Below are 23,757 nucleotides of genomic sequence, written 5' to 3' on the forward strand. Positions count from 1 at the left end.
ACCTTGCTTCCTTTTCTCTCATCTCCTTGCACTCCTCCCCTTCTCTTTTCTCTCTTTTGATACTTTGTCCAGTCCTTTTTCTTTCCCCTACAGGACTATGCAGACATAGACTCCTGCCTGTGGTAATTGTTTTTATTTTGACTTTCCCACCCAAAAAAAAAAAAAAAAAAAAAAAAAAAAAAAAAAAAAGAAGCAAATCAGTAAGTGGCACACCTCCATGGCCTCTGCATCAGTTCCTGCTTTCAGGTTCCTGCCTTGCTTGAGTTCCAGTTCTAACTTCCTTTGGTGATAAACAGCAATGTGGAAGTGTAAACTAAATCAACAATTTCATCCTCCAACTTGCTTTTTGGTTGAGGTGTTTCATGGTAGCAATAGAAACCCTAAGACAACAAACAAAACAAGTTTCTAGTTTTGGCAAACATTGTATAATTGAGACAAAACAGAGAAGAAATAAACTTAATGCAGAGATGGAGAAACTAATCATCACTCAATTCTTCTATCTTAGATCCTGGGTGTATCCATATGGCTTCAGTCAGTCACTGATACAACGTGTAGCATCTGCTATCTATTAGACACTATTAAAGTGCTGGGAATAAAATAATAAGCAACAGGGTTCTGAGATAATAAAGACAACTTAAGGGTCTACCCTCAAAGTCACTGGCTGACCTTAGAAGTTAAAATTATGTGTACTTAACGATAAAGTTGACCAGGAGGTGGTGGTGCACACTTAATCCCAGCACTTGGGAAGCAAAGGCAGGTATATCTCTGAGTTTGAGGCCAGCCTGGTCTAGAGAAAGTTCCGGGACAGTCAAGGCTACACAGAGAAAGACTACCAGCCTAGGGATATCAACCAATCAATCAAAAAATAAACAAACCAAGCAAACAAAACAATAAGGTTATGTGAACATAACTTTTATTTGTGGTCTATATTGCAGTCCCCAAACCTCCTAGGTCACAACGCTAAGCTGCCAGTCTGTTAGAAATGTCACATGTGAAGACCTTGTTTCCAACACTGTACATACTTCAGAAGCTAACATGCTTCCTATGTAACAGGTGTTCCCACCAAAAGTTGTTGAATTCCTTGTTCAAAACGCAGCCTGCTTTTATTGGTTTTGATAAATGCACAATTATATAAGGTTCTGCCGGGCGTGGTGGTGCACACCTTTAATCCCAGCACTTGGGAGGCAGAGGCAGGCGGATTTCTGAGTTTGAGGCCAGCCTGGTCTACAAAGTGAGTTCCAGGACAGCCAGGGCTTGGACGTTGTACATCGTGGTGCGGAGCCTAGTGCGCACCACGATGTACAACGTCCACAAGCAGCTCAGGAGGCAGAGGCAGGTGAATTTCTGAGTTCAAGGCCAGCCTGGTCTACAGAGTGAGTTCCAGGACAGCCAGGGCTACACAGAGAAACCCTGTCTCGAAAAACCAAAAAAAAAAAAAAAAAAAATTGAACATTTAAAAAGAGGTGAGCATTTTCTACCTCTAATAAATATTATATATATATATATATATTAGGAATAAATTCTTTAAGTGGCCCTTTTACTTTATAATCCATCTTGAACAGGACATCTGATATTATCCCTACTGATCCTGAAACACATAACCAAACAGTTTTCAGTAAATAATTTTATTATTAGAAATAGAAGACTTTTTAAAAACTTACTGACAAAGCAAGTATCTTCTCCCTAAACTATTAAAACACTGTAGAATCTAAATTTTTGTACAAAATATACAATTTCTGTACAACTTTTTAAAAGGTATAGTTTATTATTTATGTTATTATTTATTTCTGGGTATGTGTGTGTGCCCGCTCGAGTATATGCATATGTATCAAAGTGTTCATGAAAGGGTGTCATATTTTCTGAAGCTGGAGTTAGTTGTAAGCCATCTCACATGGGTCCTGGGATCTGAACCTGGGCCCTTTGCAAGCATTTGTAATTGCTAAGCCATCTCTCCATTCCCCATCTGATTCTTATTGCTCAAACCACTTATTCAGCAATCACATTTAAGTCAAACTTAAAAAGATCTTTGATGTATGATACAAATTACTTCTATATTATTAGCATAAAATCTTATAAAATATATACTTTAAAATGTTAATCCCAAGGCTGGTTAGATTTTTAATTAGGCAAATAAGTTTAGAAAAATGATGACTTTTATTTGCAATTTTCCTACCTCAATCTCTCACTGTTAACCAAAAATATCATGGAGTCCTGCTAAAACTCTTTAACTGCAAGCAAAGAAAGATAAAGTTTTCCCCCTAGATGTTCTTCTGAATACCACCAAATAGCTTTTGTACTTTAAATAATTTCTCTTAGGTATCGACTGTCTAATTTTTTAAAAAATTGTCCCACACCCCAGCGACACCCCAGCGACAGGGCAGAACATGGACCCACAGCTTTCCTTTAAAGAACAGAAGTACTGAATCAGTACTATAAACAGAAGCGCTACTGTCAAAGAATTGATCTAATAATAAAAAGAGCTATGGCCACTTGTCTTAGAGAAAATTACTGCCGAATGCTTCCAGACTCTGCTTTTCTTCCTTCTGGGCCACTAGCCAGATACTAATCATTTTTAGACCCTTTCTAATTTTTGGTACGCAATATGATATACTATACCACATCTAAAGCAGACAGTATTTTAAATGAATGTTCTCTAAAATTCATCTCATATTCTGACATATATATGCATGTTCAGACTTTACCCATATGCATAGATACATACATTATATAATACATATTTATATGTACATACACATTTGTACACACATACATTACATACATAGTTAGTCTTCCATATATACTGGTTTCACACTGAGGATTCAACTAACCCAGGGTTGGAAATATTAGAGGGAAAAATCCTACACTGAACATATATGGATTTTTTTTCTAATCATTATTCCCTAAAAATAGAATCAGACACCTATTTGTATAGCTTTTACATTGTATAATGAGCTAATATAAGTAACCTAAAGAATATTGAAAATGGGCACTATACTACTTCCTATACAAGACTATTTATAGAGTACTCCCTGAGCATGCTGGGAAATGGATGAATACACATGAACATCTACTCTCTGTAGAAGAACACACAAAAACTTGAGGTAACAATGACTGCATCTGAGACTTAGGTCTTTGAAATGTTATGATTTTTGTGATAACCATTCAAAACTTTTCTCCATTTAAGGGGAAAATGGGTCAGGAGTGGTGGTACACAACATAGACAGATCTATGAGTTGGGGTCCACATAACAAGCTTCCTAGTTTAAAATATCCTCTAAAACAGTACTTGAGGAAGTCTTTTTAAAAATCTTTCTTATAAATATTTTAACATTTAATTGTTCTTTTTTAAAAATCTGTTTATCATGCTCAGTTTCATTATAATAAAAAATACAAAGTAAAATCTTTTATCAAATTACAATTAAAAAACAAACAAATAAACAAACCCAATACTCAATTCTAGCAGCATAGGGACTGGCATCTTTCTAGAAGCTCCCATGGGAATATGAGCGTCTTTTCTCTACCCTGTAAATCAGCCGGGAGGGACTGAGAAGGAAGCAAAAGAAAAAGGCCTGAAGAGCATGCCTTCTTCTAGGTAGAGCACCATCTGGACTCTGGAGATCATGCAGAGACGTGACCTGCTACAAGTACCTCACTGTCAGTCTAGAGATCTATATAAAGCTTTTACAGCTCAGAATCTTCTATGTATACTCTATATGTGCTTATGTGTCAAATATATTGAAATGAAAGTAACTACTGATTCTAGCCAAGGAATGAATCTATATGTCCACTAAAACATGTACAAAACTTTTATTGGTAGCTGTGTTTTTAAGAGCTAACTAAGAACTGTCAACAGCCCAAATATCCAACAACAGAATAGGTATATATGTCCACATGCAATGAAATAATATATAGTAATGGACAAAAAATAAACTACTGCTAATTTAAAGAAAAATGAATGAAGCTGGGTCACACAAAACCTTGAGGTCAGCCTACTCTACAAAGTGAGTTCAGGGACAACCAGGGTTACACAGAGAAACCCTGTCACGAAAAAACAAAAACAAATAACAAATCAAACAAACAAACAAACAAAAAGAATGAATCTTACAGACACTAGGTTGAATAAAGAAAATCGTTTTAAAAAAAACTTCCTTTTTTTTTAAAAAATGAAGTTCAAGAGCAAACAGCAAACACAATCTAGATTAATGGTGACGAGGTAGGCAGATTACCTTCGGAAAGTACTAACTAGGACAGAGAATGAAGAAGTTTTATTATATCATATATATTCTGTATCTTTACTGGATTCGTGGTTACATGTATAAAAATTCATTAAGCTAACCACTAAAAATCATTCCTGGGCTAAGAACCAGAAGACCAGTTCTCAATCTGTGGTTGAGGTTGCATATCAGATATCTAGCATATCAGATCTTTACATTACAAGTCGTAACAGTAGCAAAATTATAGTTATGAAGAAGCAATGAACATAAGTTTATGGTTGGGTATTACCACAACATAAGGAACTGTGTTAAAGGGTAGTAGCATTGGGAAAGTTAAATGCTGGACTGGAAGATGACTTTATTCAAATACACACCTCCACACTGTGTCCCTTCAGGAAAGTGATTAGGTTTTATGCCTTCTTTGTAGTCCTCTTAGTTGACATAAGAGTTGGCACATATCAAGGCACATAAAAGATTATTGGTAGCCTGATACTAATAAATTTTTTTAAGGAAAAAAAGGAAGGAAAAAAAAAACCCAAGATTAGGGAAGTAGATGAGTAAAGGCACTGAGGAGGCCCACATGACATGATCCAAGTTCAGGATTTTCTCTGAGTCATGTCCTTAAGACTCTAAAATCCTCAGCATCACTTTTCTTGGAAGGAAAAATCAGGTCTCTAGTAGTCCTTTAAAATACGAGGGGTTTGTTCTTTGAGACCAAGTCTCATTTATTTATTATTTAGCTCAGGGTGACTTCGAATTCAAAATCCTGTCTCAGCCTTCTCAGTGAAGGCTCATGGGTATTTGCCACCATTCCCAGCTCAAATAATAGGTTTACATCAGTGTTCACAACTAATTTGGCAGAAAATACTTATTTTTTAAAAAGATTTATTAATTTGTTTTATGTATGTGAGTACACTGTAGTTGTACAGATGGTTGTGAGCCTTCATGTGGTTGTTGGGAATTGATTTTTAATACCTCTGCTCACTCCGGTCAACTCCACTTGCTCCAGCTCAAAGATTTATTTATTATTATACATAAGTACTCTGTAGCTGTCTTCAGATACACCAGAAGACGGTGTCAGATCTCATTACGGGTGGTTGTGAGCCACCAATGTGGTTGCTGGAATTTGAACTCAAGACCTTTGGAAAAGCAGTCAGTTCTCTTATCTGCTGAGCCATCTCACCAACCCAGCAGAAAATATCTTACAGATAGGCTCTGTGATTCTGAGGAAGCTATTCAACCACTACTGCATATGTAATATCCTCCTATGCTAAAGCTTTATGGCTAGTCTTTAAAGCCAAAGTATCACAAATTCTCCTTTTGAGGTATGGGGGGGGGGGCAAATAGACAAACTTTATAACCTACTTCTCCATTTATAAAGTGAGTAAAATACCTATCAGTAATTAAAAACATCAAATAAGCAACCTAATTCAGGAAGCAGTATAGTAGTATGAAAAAGCATAAAATGTGGTATAAATCAGACCTATACACACACTCACTGCCTGCTTCTTGGGAGGTAATATCTGAGAGCATGTTAATGTCATAATTTGCTTTGAAAATGAAAGGCAATGAATTGAAAGCAACTATGAAGCCAATGTAAATACACACACACATTAGCAAAATTAGTGTTTTCCATGTAAGAAGCAGTCAAGGTACAACATCTATCAATCACCTATGTCCAGAACTGGAAAGCTGGCATCCCACCTAAGAGCTAAGGAATAGTACTTGCCTCAAAATTCTACAGGACTTTCCTGTCAATTTTACTGTATAACTTAACTCCTATTGTACTGGCAGTCTCACTTCTTAATTTGAGGCTTAGAACTACAGTTCTAATTATCAGTCTGTGGATGAGGCATGAAAAGATCATCTAGAAGAAGCTGAGTTTAGGAAAGCAGGACAGGCCGGACATATGAGGCTAATTTAATCAATCTTGGACATTATGAAGACACTGCACCTGGCTTCTAGATTTCAAACATGTAAGAAGAGAGCCACCTCTGTGTAAACAAGAAAGAGTGATGAAAAAAAACTGTCCTTGAATTTAGAAAAAGATACAATTACAGTAAAAAATAAACTTACAGAAGGAATGAACAAAAATACTTGAGAGAATAACCCAGGGAGAGGGAATAAGGGCCAGAAAGGATCTAAAATGCACGGTGTGAAGCAGAATGAAAAATCAGTAGTTTTTACAGCAGTAGGAAAAGGCATGCTAAGCACTGGAAAGAATCTAACTGCAGGCTGAGTGAAGGAAACAGGATGGTTCATTCAGTAAGCAGCTCTCATTAGTGCAACTGGAGCTTGAGGTTTACGGTAGAGAAAATGCAGATGAGTCAAAGGGATGATGAAAGGCCTTGTAATGACAGTTAGGACTAAATCCTGGAGCTAAAGAACAATGGGTATTAAGTAAGGCACAATGAACAGATCCACATCGAAAGCAGTATAATGACGGAATTCAAGGGGCAAGCCTAGGGCCATTGACTACAGAGCGCACCCATTCTACCACAGAATTGAAAAAGAACCTAACATTATTGTATGGGTATTCTGTCACACAGTAAGGGATCAGATACAAAAAACAAAGATGCTAAAAATAAGACCATTGTAATATGCAAAACTCAACGATCCAAAGAAAAGCACTTACCTTCATGAATGTGTATTCTAGAATTAAATACTTCCTATCTCTATAAAGAAGTTTCTGAAATCATATATAATGGATATATATATATATATATTATATAGAACTAGTTATATCCTGAGAATGAGCCACTCATTCTCTTTGCTTTTGAATATATCATATTGTAGAGTCTGCAACAGAAAAACCAATGTAGTACAATCTCTGGAACTGAGGTTTGTACAAAGTATTGACAAGGCTTTTCTTGCATCCATTATTTATATATATACTTACACATGGAAAACCAAGGCCCTGAGAGACCAAGAATTATCAAAGGTCACACTATTAGCAGTACAGTGATGCTAGCACGCATGCCTCATAATTCCCTTTCTAGAAACTGCTTTAGTATATAACATTATGGTTCTAGAATTGTGAGTGATAAAACAAAATCCACTCTGGTACTCTCATTTGCAGCATTATAATAATGAAACTACAAAACTATGTTTATGGTTCATATGCCTCACAAGAAAAACACATCCATTAAATGTGCCTATGTTTGACCAAAGAATAAAACAATCTTTCTGGTCAGTGTGCAGGCACACACACACAAATACATTCTTTTTTTTTTTTTTGGTTTTTCGAGACAGGGCTTTTCTCTGTATAGCCCTGGCTGTCCTGGAACTCACTTTGTAGACCAGGCTGGCCTCGAACTCAGAAATCCGCCTGCCTCTGCCTCCCAAGTGCTGGNGCCTCGAACTCAGAAATCCGCCTGCCTCTGCCTCCCAAGTGCTGGGATTAAAGGCGTGCGCCACCACCGCCCGGCTTACAAATACTTTCTATATAATCAAATACCCAGTATCTTTCAAGTGTTTAACATTTCGCTGTACATTTTTTATCATGTTGTGCTCCCCACCTCACTTGTCCATGTACCTCCCATATTGTTTAGGTAACGGAAAGACTTTTGTTTTTCAATAGTACAAACAGGCAAATGTGGCAACACTGACAAAGGCCTGCAAATACTGTATAGTTCACAAGCTTGCAGTGTAGAAAATGTTTTTATTTCTGGATTTATCTAATGTTCTTTCGAGCAACATTGCTCACTGAAATGAATTCAAGGACTATTAAAGTTTAAAATCAGACAGCTCTCTACCATCCATTCCCCTCCTAAGTACACCTGCAAACGTGGTTAAGTTCCATTTGTGTTTCTACAGATTTTCTTCATGCTTACATCACAAAAACATTTTTCAAAGAGGCAACATTTACTTAATGTTCAAACTCTACTGATCATAATTTAATTTTTGAAAAAATAATTTTGAAGGTATAGAGCTCAGCTTCTGGTTATCTCAACAGATGTTAATCATAACTCGGGATTATTTAAGGAAAAGAAATGCTGATTCCCAAGGACACGGTTTTCCTCATCAGCACTGAAATGTAATGGTTTTATTTATCTGTTGCTTCTTTCTTGACATAGGAGGCATTACTGCAATCACAGCATCATGACGATGATCCTGCCTTTGCCGATGGGTTAGTCTATGCTTATTTTGAAGTTTGAAAGCCTTGTGAGGGAGGGATGGAGGGAGAGAGGAAGAGGAGAGAGGGGGAGAGGGAGAGAGGGAAAGAAGAGAGAGGAGGAGAGGGAGAGAGGGAGAGAGGAGAGGGGAAGAGGGAGAGAGGGGAGAGAGAGAGATTGAGATGGAAACTTCTGAAATTTGGCTACTTTGTCATTTGTCTTTCAAACTGAGTTTTTGGACTTTGGTTTCAACCAAATATTTGCTCAAATGATCAGTTTTGATGATCATAAAAGATGATCCCATACTTCGGTGTGAGAAAATGAAAACCAACCTAATACCCAGCCCCAAAGCCCAAAGTAGCACTACAGTGCATTCCTTTCTTTGTTTTTACATGATTGCAAAATTCAAAGCTTCAGTAACTTGCCCCAATCTTTCTAATTAAAAACACAGAAGAAATTATGTACAGACATTCTGACACACGTTTTTAAACCATTCACAGGCAGATACCTATAAGTCATTTTAAGTTCCACCTAAGTCTGGCAGAGTCTTCAAGAACTCTGTAAGATTCAAACCACGGTAAAACTGATGTACCAGAATTCTCTAAAGAAGCTCTATAGGGCATCATTAACAGGTTGCCAATGACGCTTTTGTGGAAATCTGGACTTGAGACATATATACATAATATGCTATACTTTTGATTTTAATTACCCCTCTTCCACAAATGCTTTAGAAAGGTTGCTTCTTGGCACTACCTAACACCCAGGCAAATTCAGGACAGATTTAACCATGCAAGACCATCAAACACTACCTACAACAGAAAGCCCAAATCGCACAGCCGCCCTACCCTCAGATCTAAACCCTCACTCAACGGTCAGGTATTCCAGACAACATGCTCAAGTCTGGTATCGCTCCTCTCCTCTCCTCCGGAGATCAGAGCTCGGGCGACACCAGCGCGTCCCCAAAGGTATCCTGGGGCAAAGAAAAGAAAACTGCAGAACAAACCCACTGTGTCTCCAACTAGGCAACTGCCCCGATCAAGCGTCCAACGAAGCACTGAGTTATATCTCATCGAGAGAGAAAGAAACCAGATCGAGACCGTCAGATACGGAAAGCCACAAGCAGTGCCATGGGGTGGCTCCTGAAACCGGGTCTGGCACCCCTGGAGACCCAGAGACCGCTGAGCCGCGCCCACACGGCAAAATCACCCTCCTTGTCGCCCCGAAAAAGAATGGGGACCATCACGCACAGTTACCGCCCCCCTCTGGGCGAAGCAGAAACCCCAATACAAATGTTGGTCTCCCTGTGCACGCTTCCCGCCCCCACCCACACCCACCCAGTCCGTTCCTTCCCGGGAGGGACCCGGGCATCGTCTTATCACCCCATGGCGACCTTAAACAAACCCAGGTCTCTGGAACCCAGACATCCTCCTGCTCTACCCCAGGAATGCCAAGCGGACCCCTCTCCGCTCATAGGTCTCCCCGTGCCCTCCGGACAAGGCTAAACTGTATCCCGAGCCCCTCAACTGCACGGGATCGCCAGAAATGGTCTCCAAGTCCCAGAACCGCGCTATGCCAGCACCCGGGCTCTCAGGCAGGACACAGGACGCGCTCCCGCGACCCTAGAGACCCGGGACCGCCTGGGCAGCCACCCACCCCCACCCCAAAGCCAAAGGAGCCCCGGGACCCCAGCCCCTGCCGCGTCACCAAGATCCCCGCACTCGGAGCGCCGCGCATCCCTGGGAGCCGCCCCCGTCGCGAGCCCACTTGCCACGGCCGCCCCTCAGCCACGACACGCCGAGCTCCCTCACCTGAGGCGCGTCAGCGGACGAGCGGCCCCCAGAGCCCTGAGGAAAACTGAAGCGAGCGGCGGAGACACGGCGGCCCAGGCCTGCGCTGCCGCAGCTCCAGCCTCTCGGCGAGGAAGCGCTCGTGTGAGGAGAGCCCGCCCGCTCGGCGCGCTACCGGGGAGCCGAGCCGCCGCCGTGCCCGCGGCTCTTCCCGCGAGATCCCAGCCACGGTAAGGGGCGAGGCCATGCCGGGGAGGAGAGGGCGGGACGGAGGCTCTTCGAATGGCAGCCCCGTCAGCCTGTTAGATTCGGCATAGAAGGCGGGGTCACCAGGAGGAGGGGCCATATTAAGGGGCGGAGCCATGATGAGGGGGCGGAGAGTCCTCGAATGACAGTTCCGAAAAACCAATCAACGGTGGCAGCGCAGGAGGCGGGACTCGCAGCCTCCTGTGACCAATTGCAAAAGAGTAGAGCTAATTCTCCCCGCCTCTCATCAATAAATTGCGGGCGAAGGTGTTGCTGACCCGATGTCAGTTTGCAACCTGGGCAGTTGGAAAGGTATTTTAGACGACGTGGTTTGGGCAAAGTTTGGTCCTCTTCGGCCGCCGTAGAGACACTTCACTTAGCAGAGAAGCTGAACTAAATACTGCTTAAACTGAAGAGCTGTCCGTAAGTTTACACTGCTCTCTGAAGTGAACAGGGAGGTCCCATCTGCCAGCCTGAAAACTTACAGCCTCAGTTTACTCACTTCGGTCTCCTCCTTTAGTGTAGATTTCTCCCATTTCAGACTCTCTTCCGTTTTTATTTCAAATGGCGATAATACTGTCACGGGTGCTTTAAGCTCCAACCCAGTTTATCTGGTCCAACAAAGGACCCTTCTGATTCATTTCTGCGTTCTACTTAAAGTCTTCCACAAAGGTGAAGAACGAAATCTCAAGCGAGTGCTAACCTAACAAATCCGAGAAGAACACGAGAACTTGTATCTTTACAGACCCGAGGGCCCAGTAATGTTTAGCACAGGTAGGGCATAGAGCATTCAATAAATCTAAAAGGAAGGAATGGAAACTGTGATGCTTACCTGTACTGGCTTCAAAAACTGGGCTTTCCTAGCGTTTCCCATTCCCCCCTCACATTTAAGTCCCTTCTCTCATTATTATGCCTGCCCTGTCATCTTCCCCTAGTCTCCCTTGCCCACAACAAAAGTAGCCTTACTCTTTCTCAAGGTTAACTCCTGCCCTTGTGCACTGGACCTCAGCCAGGCCCAGACTCAGTCAACTCCCCCACCCCCATTATCAATTTTTTTAGCTCCTTTATCTCCAGAACATACTCATTATCCCCTGTTCTTTGAACAGAACACAACTGCCCTGCCGGTTCTAACCACTCGAGCTGCCCTGTCCTGAGAATCCCACGTCGTGAGAAAATTAAAGTGTATTGTGGTCCCCACCTTCTCATCCCTTATTTCCCTGCTACAATGCTGCGTTTGCCCACACAATCTGCTGCTCTCCCGACAGTTTCAAAAGACCTCTCTCCTACTAGACAAATGGTCTCTTTGGTAGGACTTTTCCCCCAATGGCTTCTCGGAGGCTCATTGACAACGCTCAGGATGTCTTCCTTTAGCACCTGCCTAACTGTGTTCTTTTCATTCTTTAGCTACTTTTTTTAAAAGTCCCCTCTCCTAGTTTGAAAATGGTTGAATATTGATGACTCCTTATCTTATTGCACACCTTGTGCATAATAAGAAAAATGTCCACACACCACTGCACACTCTGAGAGCCACAAATTGGTTCAGACAAAAGCTGTTAGAAAAATCCAGAGGGAAGAGAGGCGGCTCTGAAGCTTGAGCTGGGTGGTAAAATACTAGGATGGCCCATATAAATTAATGGCAGAAATGGAAGCTTTTCAGAGAAAATAGTCTAAACCAGAGCAATGATAAAAAGCGTGTGAGCTGAGCCAGGCTGCAGGTTGGATGGTTCAGTAAATAGATTCCCGCATCCGGGGTGGGGGGTGGGGGAGCAAGATCAGAAAGGAGCCAGATAGTGAAAGGCTTTGAATACCAAGCCACAGTAATTGGACTTGATTTGGTGTTAAATGGGAAACCTGAACAAATTCAAATATTTGTAGAGGCTGTAAGGAAGCTAGGTGTGAAAGCACTTCTATCAAATGTATATATATAATACATATATATGTGTATATATATATATATGTGTGTGTGTATATGTATGTATATTTATACATACATAAAACAAGCTAACATCCTATGACAATTTTTAAAAAGCTTACCATTTTTTCTTAACAAATAGACTTGGTAAACGCAGATGGTCAGGTTGGGATTTAAAATTCTGTTAACAGAGTCCTCTGCTGGAACTAGACAGGTTAAAGAGAGAAAACATAAAGAAGCCTTTTCCACACCACACCTCACAGCCCCTTGCGGGCATTAACATTGATTATCAACCTAACGGGGCTCTGGAAGCACCTAGGGGCGAGTCTCTGGGCAAGTCTGTGCACATTGCTCTAAATTGGGCTAATTGAGATGGAAGAGCTAACCTAAAAGTGGGTGGCACCACTTCATAGGTGGGTCCCTAGACACATACAGGAGGTAACAGACTAGCACCAGCTTGCTCTCTGCTTGCTTCCAAACTGTGGGTGCAAGGTGGGCCAGTTGACTCAAGCGGTAGGGCCACTGTCACTCCCAACCATAATGGATTTTACCCTCCGTGAGTCAGAACAAACCCTTCCTTTGGCAGGGATTTTGGTTCAGCAATATTTAAAGTAACTAGTACATTGGGCCAGGCCCACACTGCAAAGGAGCTGCCACTCTATGGACACTCAGGCTCACCTATCCACGCTTCTTTTCCACTCTAAAATAGTCATGTAATAAGCACTACGAAAGTGCAGGGATAAAGCCAGCAAGATAGCGCAGCTTATAGAAAGCACCTGCGAGAACCCAGGGTGATAGGGGACATTTGATGGCTGAATGCTGTCCTCTGGCCTCCACACATGAGCCACGGTACATGGGTGTACTCATGTGTGCACACACACAAATCATACACACTAATGAGTACATTGGGAAAAACCCACATAGGCCTTGGAAACGGGCTCAGAGCCATTTGGGTGGACAATTCCGGGTACTTGGCGAGAGAGGCCTAACACAGTACAGTGAACTAAAGAGATTTATGAACACACACCTCTCAGCTTAATGGATCCCTGCTCCTTATGTAGGGGTGGCCAGTGCAGAATCCTTTAAAGGTGGGTCCCTTTAAAGAAAGGATTAGCAGAGCCAATATGTTTCTTAGGAATTTATATTTCCTACCAATTTATATCTTGAATAAATCCATGTATTCTCTGTGTTCCCACGAACTTAGCCCTTGTTCTGTTGTCTCAGAGGCAGGAATGTACTAAGGGAAAAAAAAAGACCCTGCACTCTTGACTTTACATCCATATTGGCCCTCTTCTTTCCAACGTTCCAGTTTCGTGGATTGGGTCACTCCAGTGTGTCTCTCAATCATCAGCGTATCAGAAATCTGCTGAGAAAATTGAACAGAGATGAAGTGCTCTCAGCCAGAGGGACATCCAACCTCAGAGCACTTACCTTGTGTTTGATTTCTAAATAAAAATGCTTTGGAAGTCAGAAGCTCTGGCAGAGGCTGTGTGTGAAGGGCTCACAGGAAGGGCGGGTGCTGAAAAGGCAGAACGCCATCATAGACTGGGGCCCTCTCTCACCATCTGTCTTTACTGCATGATGCATCCGTCTGTGGCCTGACAGTCATCGCTGTTCCCACAACCTCTCCATCTGGTACCAAGCACGTCCTTCCTTGTGTTTTGCTCTCAGAGCCACAGCAGGACCAGAGCCACCTTGGTCTCTGTTTTAGAGATCAAAGCATAGAATTCCACTCAAGGGTTCTGCCACTCGGCAGTGATGTTGAGGGTGATTTTAGCAGGTGGCTTCGGGACTTGCTTGATCCTGGCACTAGGGTCTGCTCATAGCCTTCCCACCACCATCTGTGACTGGTGTTTGCCAACCAGCAGTAGAAGAGAACTAGCCAGTTTCTTCCTGAGGTTGTACCATCTGCAGCCTGCATTCTGACCTATTAGTCTGAGTGACTACAACTGAACAGTTCTATCCCTGTTGGCATGGATGCTTTACTGGTATCCCACCCGAGCAAACCCTGGCAAGAGTTACCTCCTGGCTAACCTCATCTTCACAAAGACCACAGAAGACAGTATTCCTCAAAAAGCTGGAAGAAGAGATGGCTTACCTGTAATGAGCACTTGCTCTTCTTGCAAAGGACCTAGGTTCAGTTCCTAGCACCCGCATGAAGGCTTGCAACCTACTGCAACTGCAGTTCTATGGGATCCAATGTGGTCTTCTGGCTTCTGTGGCCACTGCTTGCATATGGTGCACACATATGTGCAAGCAAAACACTCATAAGCATAAAATAAAACAAAGAAGTTGTTGTTTTTTGTTTTATTTGAGTTGGAAGAAATCCAGCTCTTGGACCCAACTTCTACTCCTTTAAAGTTTTAGAGAGTACCTATTTGGTTAGGTTGGAAGGCTGAAATTCTGTATGAGTGGCCATGATATTCATCTGTCCACTTACCGACCCCTGAGTCCACCTTTGACTTTGTTTTGTTGTTGTAGTTTGTTTGATTGTTTGTTGAAGATAAACCACAAAGTGGGGGTGGGGGAGAAATACCAACAGCCTTGTGAGAACTTACAAAGGTTCACAAATGATTCAGTGCTGCTCCTCTCAAGACCTGGAGCTTATTGCCCTTCTCAGAAGCATGAGGGACACCTACTGACTCGCTCCTAATGAACAGTATGGCAGCAACGAGAGCTGGGACCCTGTTCTTAAAGGCATTGCAGCTTCTAGATCTCTTTTCCTCACACACTCACAGAAACCAACTGCTTGAGGACCTTCAAACAGGGGTGTACATAGCCATAGACTTGACCTCCAGGTAACCCCTATGTGAGTGACCTATCTTGGTGATCCCAGCTTAGCCCCACAACATGGAACCTTAAGGTGATGTACTAATCAGCCTTTCTAGAGGAAGAGAACTGATATGCGATAGATAGATAGATAGATAGATAGATAGATAGATAGATAGATAGAGATAGATAGATAGAGATAGATAGAGATAGATAGATAGATAGATAGATAGATAGATAGATAGATAGAGAGAGATAGATAGATAGATAGATAGATAGATAGATAGAGAGAGATAGATAGATAGATAGATAGATAGATAGATAGATAGATAGAGATAGATAGATAGATACTATATGTACATATACATATCTCTAATGAATCCCATATATGGGATTTATTAGAATGGCTTACTGGCTATGGTTTGGTTAGCCCAACAGTGGACCATCCTAGATCAAAAGGCCAAGAATCTGGTAGTTGTTTGGTACATGAGGCTGGATGTACCAATCAACTCAGCCAATCTTCAGACTTTGTTAGAATTCTACACACCCCCACCCCCAAAATGGGCTCTAATAATACCAAAAACCAAACGCCTCTGGAACAAGATAGACGATCTTGCAATCAAGACTGCAGGCAAACAGGCAAGAGCAAGAGCTCTCTCCTCCCAGGCACTTTTATGTGAGCTGCTACCAGAATGTGTGGCCCAGGATTGGGGTGGATCTTCCCACCTCAAATGATGCAATCAAAAGCCAGTCATAGTGGCACACACCTATAACCCCAGTGCCCAGGAGGCAAAAGCAGGCAGATGGTTGGGAGTATGAGGCTACCCTGCTCTACACAGGATAGACCATAGTGAGACCCTGCCTTGAAAGAAAAAAAAAATCCAGTCAAGAAAATACTTTACCTGCGTGCTCATCTGTGAGTTCTTTAGTTGATTCCAATTTATAGACAATCAAGATTAGCCATCACAGGAGACTGCAGCTTGGCCTAACCTCATAAGAGATGAGTCAGGACCACCTAGGGAAAGTCCCTCCTAGCTCCACATAGACCATGTGAGATAATACATGTCTGTGGTTTGAAAGCTCCTCATTCCAGAGCATTTATTATGCAGCAAATCTGTAGTGACAGTAGTTGTTAAGAGTAGATCAATCCATTCCTATCCCTGCATGGAAATCTACCTTCCCACAGCACCAGACACCTGAAAAGAAAGAACAGCGGAGCAGCAGCCACAGCTCACTGCATATAAAATGTAAGGGTCTCTACCCCCACAGAAAGTAGAAGAAACCCTTTCTTGATGGAAACAATGATTCTGATGCTTTACAATCCAGGCCGAGACGAGCATTCCAGCAATTGGAGAGACAGCAAGCATGGAGCTGTTCAGAGCAGTTAATAGTAGCTCTCAGCAGTAGGGGAACTGTTTTCTCCCAAACACTTAGATCATACCACAAACCCACCACTTTTAGCCAATCTTGTGGAAAATACATGGCTCTTAAATACAGAGGGGGAAAACATCCTCTTACCCATTCGGATTATCCCAGAATGAGAAGTTGAGAGCTCTATCTCTATAGGGCCCCTATTAAAAGAAAAGTGATATTTTGAGGACATGAAGTGTTCACACAAGAACAGTCCTCATTTGACAGCAAGAAGATTGAATGGTTTCTGAATATGATATTATATCTCTGAATTAACATATGATGAATTAAAATTCAGTAAGAATTAGTTTCTCTACCTAGTTAAAAATGAGGCATGATGGCTTAGCATGTCAAAGCTTGCTATCAGGCCTAATGACCCAAGTTCAATCCCCAGGACCTGCATGGTGAAAGGAGCCAAAGAGTCCACAAAGTTGTCCTTTCAATAAACATGTACTTCAGCATGAACTGCTCCCTCCATGATCTAATCTTAAGCAGAAAATCCATATAAAGAGAAAACCATTCAGCCAAGTTATACACTTGCATAATAAACTGCATTTTACACATACAAGAGACATATAGATAGGCCATACACATAGATCATTTACAAACTAATCATTAACTTAGAGCTAGGAAAATACATCTGAATAGATCTCCATGACTCAAGTGTGTGGTAGACATCCTGTGGGGAATTGCAGGATGGTCTCCACTCGAGCTGAGACTTGAACCCTGATGGTCATAATTCACCTACATAACACAGTAGGCATTCCCTCATGCTCCTGGAACTCTGGCCCCTGCCTAAGGTACCACCTCCCACAGCCCCCACAAAAGAAGCATGGTCAGTAGACATGTAAGCAATGGCCCAAGCTTCTGACCTTCAGGCTAAACTCCTCCCCAGTTACCTAGCAACAATGAAGACCATAAAAAGGGGTGCTCAGCCCCCACCTCACTCTCTTACTCTCTTTGTTTACCTCTCACTCTCTCACTTCTCTCTCCTCTTCCCTTTCTCTTTGTCTTCTCCTCTCTTCTCTCCTCTTCTCTCTCTCTCTCTCTCTCTCTCTCTCTCTCTCTCTCTCTCTCTCTCTCTCTCTCCCCCTGCATTTCTATAATAAAGCTCTTAAACCATAGAAAGTCTCTGCTCCATGAAGACCCGCTGCACACTCTGGTCAGTGTTGTGAACTTCTTCCCCTATTCCCTCTCTCCTACAATTCCAGGCTTTAGCAAGGTAGCTCTGGGGGTCCCCGGTTCTGGGGCTGCCCCTTCTCCACCCCCCCCCCATCTGATTGGGGTCAGCCTTAGATGCTCACCTGGGGCATGTAGAAAGCACCGACAGCTATGCCTGCGTCTGCCTGCTCAGAGCACAGGAATTCTGGCCGGACATGGGCCCCTTTTCCTTCTCCACTTTTCCCCAGGGCTCCCTGGGACCTCCTTTTTTTGTACCCTACAACATCCTGCTACCTTTAGCAATGAGGACAAAAGTTAATTCTTTGAACCACAAGATCTTAGAAAAAAAAAATCTTTGCTTTCCACCCTTCCTTCAATACGTCATTGACAAATATAAATAGCAAATACATAAGGGTAGGGCATCATGAAGAGTGGGGGAGGGGAGAGAAAACAAAACCACAACAAAATCAACACAGTTGCTGCAGAAGAAAAGAACAGAGAGAAGGCTTTCCCATAGGCAGCCAAACCTTCCACTCCTGAAACCTGTGGGTCTAGACCTACAGACTTCATGAAAGAGTGATTTCCCAGCAGATGATCAGGATACTGCTATTGGAAGAAACAGAAAGGGAATTTCAACCTTGGCAGGGGCGGAGGCACATGGCTGAGAGTCACACATATAGTACCTTTTATATAGTCAAGTTGACCATGAACTCCTGGTCTTCCTACGTTTGCCTCTGAAGTGCTGGGGTTACAGGTTTACATCACCATATCTAATTTATGGGGTACTGGGGTTCAGACCCAGGGCTTTACGGATGTTTGGCAAGAGCTCTATGACTGAGCTACATCTCAGTCTTTTGTTTTTATATTAAGCCAACTGGAGATCACTGTCTGAAAGAGTCCTAACAGTGGCGGTACAGGACTATTATAGAGAGAAACCAGGTAGCTCTTGAGATGGGTGGAAGTTTGATACACAGAAAGGTATGGGTGTGGGTGCTTCTAGTTGGAATAAACAATACAGACAAAAGCCTCAAGACCACGAAAAAGGACAAACAACTCTGTGAAGAATAATAAATACTGAAATGCAGGTCAAGATCAGATTGCAGACAGACTCGAAGGTCAGTCACTGTCGGAGCTTGGTTCAAAGCCAAGTCCAAGCCACCAGAGGCTTTAAAGGCTGAGAGTGACCTGGTCAACCAAGGACCCAGGGAAGAATAGCCAGTATGATCTCACAAGTTGGCCTGAAGTGGGGGACCTCCCAGGAATGAGTCAATGAGGGCAGAATCCAAGCACAGATTCCTCCTGAGATGTGTGACGTCAGCAGTAGGTGACCCCTCAGCAAGGCCCAGTGATCAGCATTTCAGTAGACACAGAACTCTCAATGTTCAGATTTAATGACTGAGTATCTTAGGAACATAACCCTCAAGATCGGTCATATACACATTCCACAGATGTTTTACTTTGAGCCCAACACTCAGATGGGAATTTGATGAAATGAGCAAAGACTGATATCATTGGGGCATATTTCCACACACACAAAAATAATGAAACCCAACCACGATACATACTATGAGAATTACTGAGTACTACGAAATCTTGGTTCAGGGAACCTATCCCAATCCCATGGGTATTTGAGGATCAGAGAGAGTGTCCCAGCAGAAATGACAGCTAGGGTAGGTCTGAGGCAGGATGGGAGTTAAATATAGTGGAGGGGGGTTTGATGGGTAATTCACTCAGAAGCACGTGCTAAGATTAGATGATGCTTCAGCAGAGGTGTGGAAAATTCCAGTGTGGCTTTTCTCCAGAGATGAAAAACACGTCAGAAAGACTTCAGTAGAAGGCAGCAGGTTGTCAGCTCCTCTGTGTTGTTAGTCTAAGAGCAATGCTCACATGTTGTAGTTGAGGTCCTTCAATTCCATTTGTTGTTTTGATCACACACAAAAAGAAGCCAACAAGGGGCCAATCTCATTTATAGTGTAAGTGGGTGCTCAATACCCAACAGATGGTTGGAGGTAAAGATTATGTGGGAAGTCTTTGAAACTATCTCCTCTGCAGATTGATGACTGCAGTCATTTGATGCAACAGTAAACACAAGATAGAAAATGCTAATTCTTCTAAGAAGAGCAATGTGGCCACTCACATGTGCACCAAGGTACAAACAACTCATGAACTTTCTTGAGAATAGATTGTTATATGACACCGACTTTTCCTGGGGAAACAACACACACACACACACACACACACACACACACACACACACACACACACACGTACATGTGGGCAGTCTAGGTAGGGAACCCATCACAGACCACAGTTAATGATTGCACTGAAGTCTAACTTGGAAAACCAATGAGTTTGCATTCGGGTTATTACGAAGGGTATGGGTGAGTGGAGATAATTCAAAGCAGCTGCACTACGAGAAAGCCCACCCCAACACTAGTGAGGACTACCCAAAGTTCCAAGCCTGGAGTTCTCTGCAAGGCTTGCAGGCTAAATTGTTCTGCAGCCCTGTTGGCCACAGTCTTCTCTCAGCTGCCTTACTCCTTTTGTAACGCTGGGGAAGGGCCTCTGAGAATTTACACTTTTCCAGACTTGTGACCTTCTGTCTACTTCTTAAATCTCCAGAGCCTCTCCCTCCCCCCCTAGAGGGAAAGGCTCAATTCTGAGGAAACTGCCATCTAACACAAGTGTGCAGATCACAGAGCAATAGATGGGGGTGGGGGTGGGGGATCTGGTGCCTAAGGCAGGAGCAAGGGGAAACCCTAGAGATGGGTAGGAGGCATATAGTGGGACCACTTCTGGCACTGGAGAGGATGCCTAGTGCCTAGTACATGCTTGGCAGGGATTTGCAGAAAGAAATGAAATCAAGAAAGAAAGAAGGCTTGGCTTGGCTTGTGTTTCAGGTTTTTAAAAAATTGGCTTTCTTCTCCCTGAGCCCATATACATCATCAAGTATAATCAGCTCTCTAGCTCTCTGCATCCTGATTTTACATCCATGGACACAATCATCCATGCATCAAAAACATGGAAGAAATTTGAGTTCATACTGAACATAAATAGACTGTTTTCTCTTGCTCTCACTCCCTGAACAATGCTGTGTGGTACCCATTCACATGACATGGACGTATTATTACCCAGTGCATAGCATCTAGAGATGAAGTGCTTGGGAGGATGCTCCTGTTTGTCTGTACGTACTCTTCTGTCTCATATGAAGTTCACGGAAAGGGATGCAGACACTTTTTGGACTTCAAGGTATATATCTCAGAGTTCCTGATTCCCCAAACACAGGATCAGATGGCACACAGCTTTTTTCCATGAAGGCCGGAACCTGAGAATACACAGGCATTGTGAGAATCCTAAAAGACTCTGGGCAAACACTCCAGGGTTCAAGGCCAGCATCCAGACTCTGGTGACCCTCTGTCACTGAGAACTCACTTGAAAGAGTCATTGCCATTTTGTGACATACATTTAGAAACCTTTGGGACAAACTGTTTATTAGCAACTGTGGTGGTTTGAATTAGAAATGTCCCCAGTAGGTTTATGTATTTGAACACTTTCCCCAGTTCCCAGTGATGCTTAAGGAGGTTATATAAACTTTAGGGGATGACACCTTGATAAAGAAAGTATGCCGCTGGGAATGGCTGTATAGTCTTGCTGTAGGGAGTGATTCTGTTATTTTGATCGGGAATTTGCATGTGAACCCTGAAGGTCCTGTTCCCCAATTGGTTCTTGATCGATCAATAAAGATGCCACAAGCTAATGGTTGGGCGGAAGAGGCGGGACTTCCAGGTCCCCCACAAGCAGAACAGGAGACACAGGAAGAAGAAAGGGTATTCACCATGCTTCAGAGGAAGAGAGAGTCACCAGCCATGTGACCCCTTCCCCAATTGGGAGATTAGAAATACAACTAAGCTGAGGGCAGATGTAAGGTGTTGAGCAAGGAGAAGGCAACTGGGCAACTAAGCTAAGGGTAGATTTAGAGTGTTGAACCAGGAATAAAGGAAAAGGCACGCTAGCTGCGGAAGATTTAGAGAAGCCCAGCCGCCGAGCCAGAAGGCAGGTTAAAAATGAGCCGTGTGTGTGTGTGTGTGTGTGTGTGTGTGTGTGTCTTTTATCCGCAGATCCAAGGGAACCAGGGCCATGGCTGGTAGCTCAGTCTGCCCAGAGCTTAAAACAGGGTAGTACGAACTGCACACTGCACCTTGCCCCTTCTCTCTCCCTTTCTGTTTGTAAAGGAAGAAAATGTGATCAGCCAGCTTCCTCTGCTACGCCCTCCCTAACATAATGGAATTCATCATTCCGGAACCATAAGCTAAAATAAACCCTTTCTTCCTTAACTTGCCTTTAGTCATGGTGTTTTATTACAGCCACAGAAAAGTAACTAACGCAGCAGTCCCCAGAGGGTTGGTTTAAACAACCACAGTGAATCATTGCCACTGACTGAGTGTGTCTACATCTGAGGAATCTTTTCACATGTATTAGGACAGAAAAGTAAGAAAGACTGCTTTTATATAAAGAAGAACAGCTTGTCTTTTTCTTTCCACACCATATAAAAGACAGACCTCTCTCTCTCTCTCTCTCTCTCTCTCTCTCTCTCTCTCTCTCTCCTGGTGCACGTTTTGACTAAAATGTCCCTCTTCTGTATTCTTCCAACTCTCAGGCAGAATAATAATAATAAACTTGTGGAATAATTTAGTAAACTTGTGGGTTAATAGGTTAATGTTAACCTTACCTCTCACTGATTCTGAATTAATCACTGGGGGAAACAGTAAGCTGCTTAATGAAAGTGTCACCCTCATTAAGGAGTACTAAGTGAGTACGAGGACGCCTCCCTGAGAACCAGCATGGGCTATGTGCTCATGACAACCCCAGCATTTAAAGGTTTCATGACTGAAGGATCTGAAATTGAATTTTGTGATGAGATACCTGCAGAATAAGGCCCACGTTAACATGATTCTGCCTCTCTAGTGTGTTCTAAAGAGTGTTTCCATGGGGACATGCATTGTGCACTCTAAAGTTTTCCTCATATATATTTTTTTCTCTTGCATCTAGATATTTGGAGAGCATCTATCATTTGGGTATCTCCTCTCTGAACATGTCTCCAGGAGGGGAGAGAAAAATATTTCTAGAAAGACACGAAAGCCGGTCACTCATCAGAAAGAGCCTGATTTGTAAACTTATACAGGACTTGAAGGACTCCTAAGTGACCTTTCTTCTGGAACTCATCTCCTGCTCAGGTATCAATTGAGACGAAAGCCCAGGTCCATATCCCTTGCTACATTTTCTAGATGTCTTCTCCAGTGTTTGAACTTTTCTGGACTAGACAGACTAAAACCAGGGTGGAAGGCTTGCTGGACTGGGAGGTGCGGGCCCTTAGAAAAAGATGCCTCCTCTATGTGCCAGGGGCAAAGCTGTGCCTACCTCTCACCATTGTATTCCCCTGTGGAATTCAGAAGACTGCATTGCTTAGGGTAGGCTTGGCTAGGTTCAAGCCAGTGATGAGAGCAGAGGCATTAAATGCTGCTTCACATCAGAGTTCTGTGGTCTGATCATTATGGGATGTGCCACGTTTTACTAGGAAACATAATTAGCAGCTCTGGGAATAATTAAGGTCTCTCATCTCAGCCCCTAAGATCTCCTGAGGTATCCTCTGCTGTCTCAGTCATCCATCGCCTGCCTGACCTACTGGCCATCTGGATGTACAGAAACAGTTAAGGATCCCAAGGTCCTAGAAGATGAGGGGGTTGCTAGTTGGTCCTTCTATCACAATGTGGTAAACTGTTGACCTGAAGTAAATGATGACCTTGCTATTAATTCAGCTGCTGGAATATAAGATTGTCCTGGTATCCATCAGTGAGATGCAGCAGGTTGCTAGGCAAACCTAGCAACAAATAGCAACAAATAGTCCTTGCAGAAAGACAAAATACTGTGACCAGAGATGGACAGGTCAGAACTCAGAGCCCAAATTAGAAGTTAAGGACATGGATGCGGTATTAGCAGCCATAGCCTGACCTGGGCCAAAAAAGGCCAAGGCTCTGGGATTCAGGGATTGGAGCTCCCACTGGACTCCAGTCCCTGGGGAACATAATTTGCATAGTGAGGTAAGCAGGACTTTATTTTCCAAACAGAATACTTAGAAAGGAATCA

At 42.9% G+C, this 23,757-nt stretch overlaps 1 protein-coding gene across 1 annotated transcript in view; it reads right to left on the bottom strand.

Annotated features, from left to right (window-relative positions):
- Window positions 1-10,311, bottom strand: part of Glce (glucuronic acid epimerase) — a 60,868-nt gene extending 50,557 nt beyond the window's left edge. Inside the window, exon 1 of the mRNA XM_021172518.2 lies at window positions 10,137-10,311. The gene's annotated coding sequence lies outside the window, so the exon portion shown is untranslated. The remainder of the gene's footprint in view (window positions 1-10,136) is intronic.
- Window positions 10,312-23,757: the final 13,446 nt, after the last annotated feature.

The sequence above is a fragment of the Mus caroli genome, chromosome 9 (genome assembly GCF_900094665.2).
Source record: "Mus caroli chromosome 9, CAROLI_EIJ_v1.1, whole genome shotgun sequence".
Lineage (NCBI taxonomy): Eukaryota > Metazoa > Chordata > Mammalia > Rodentia > Muridae > Mus > Mus caroli.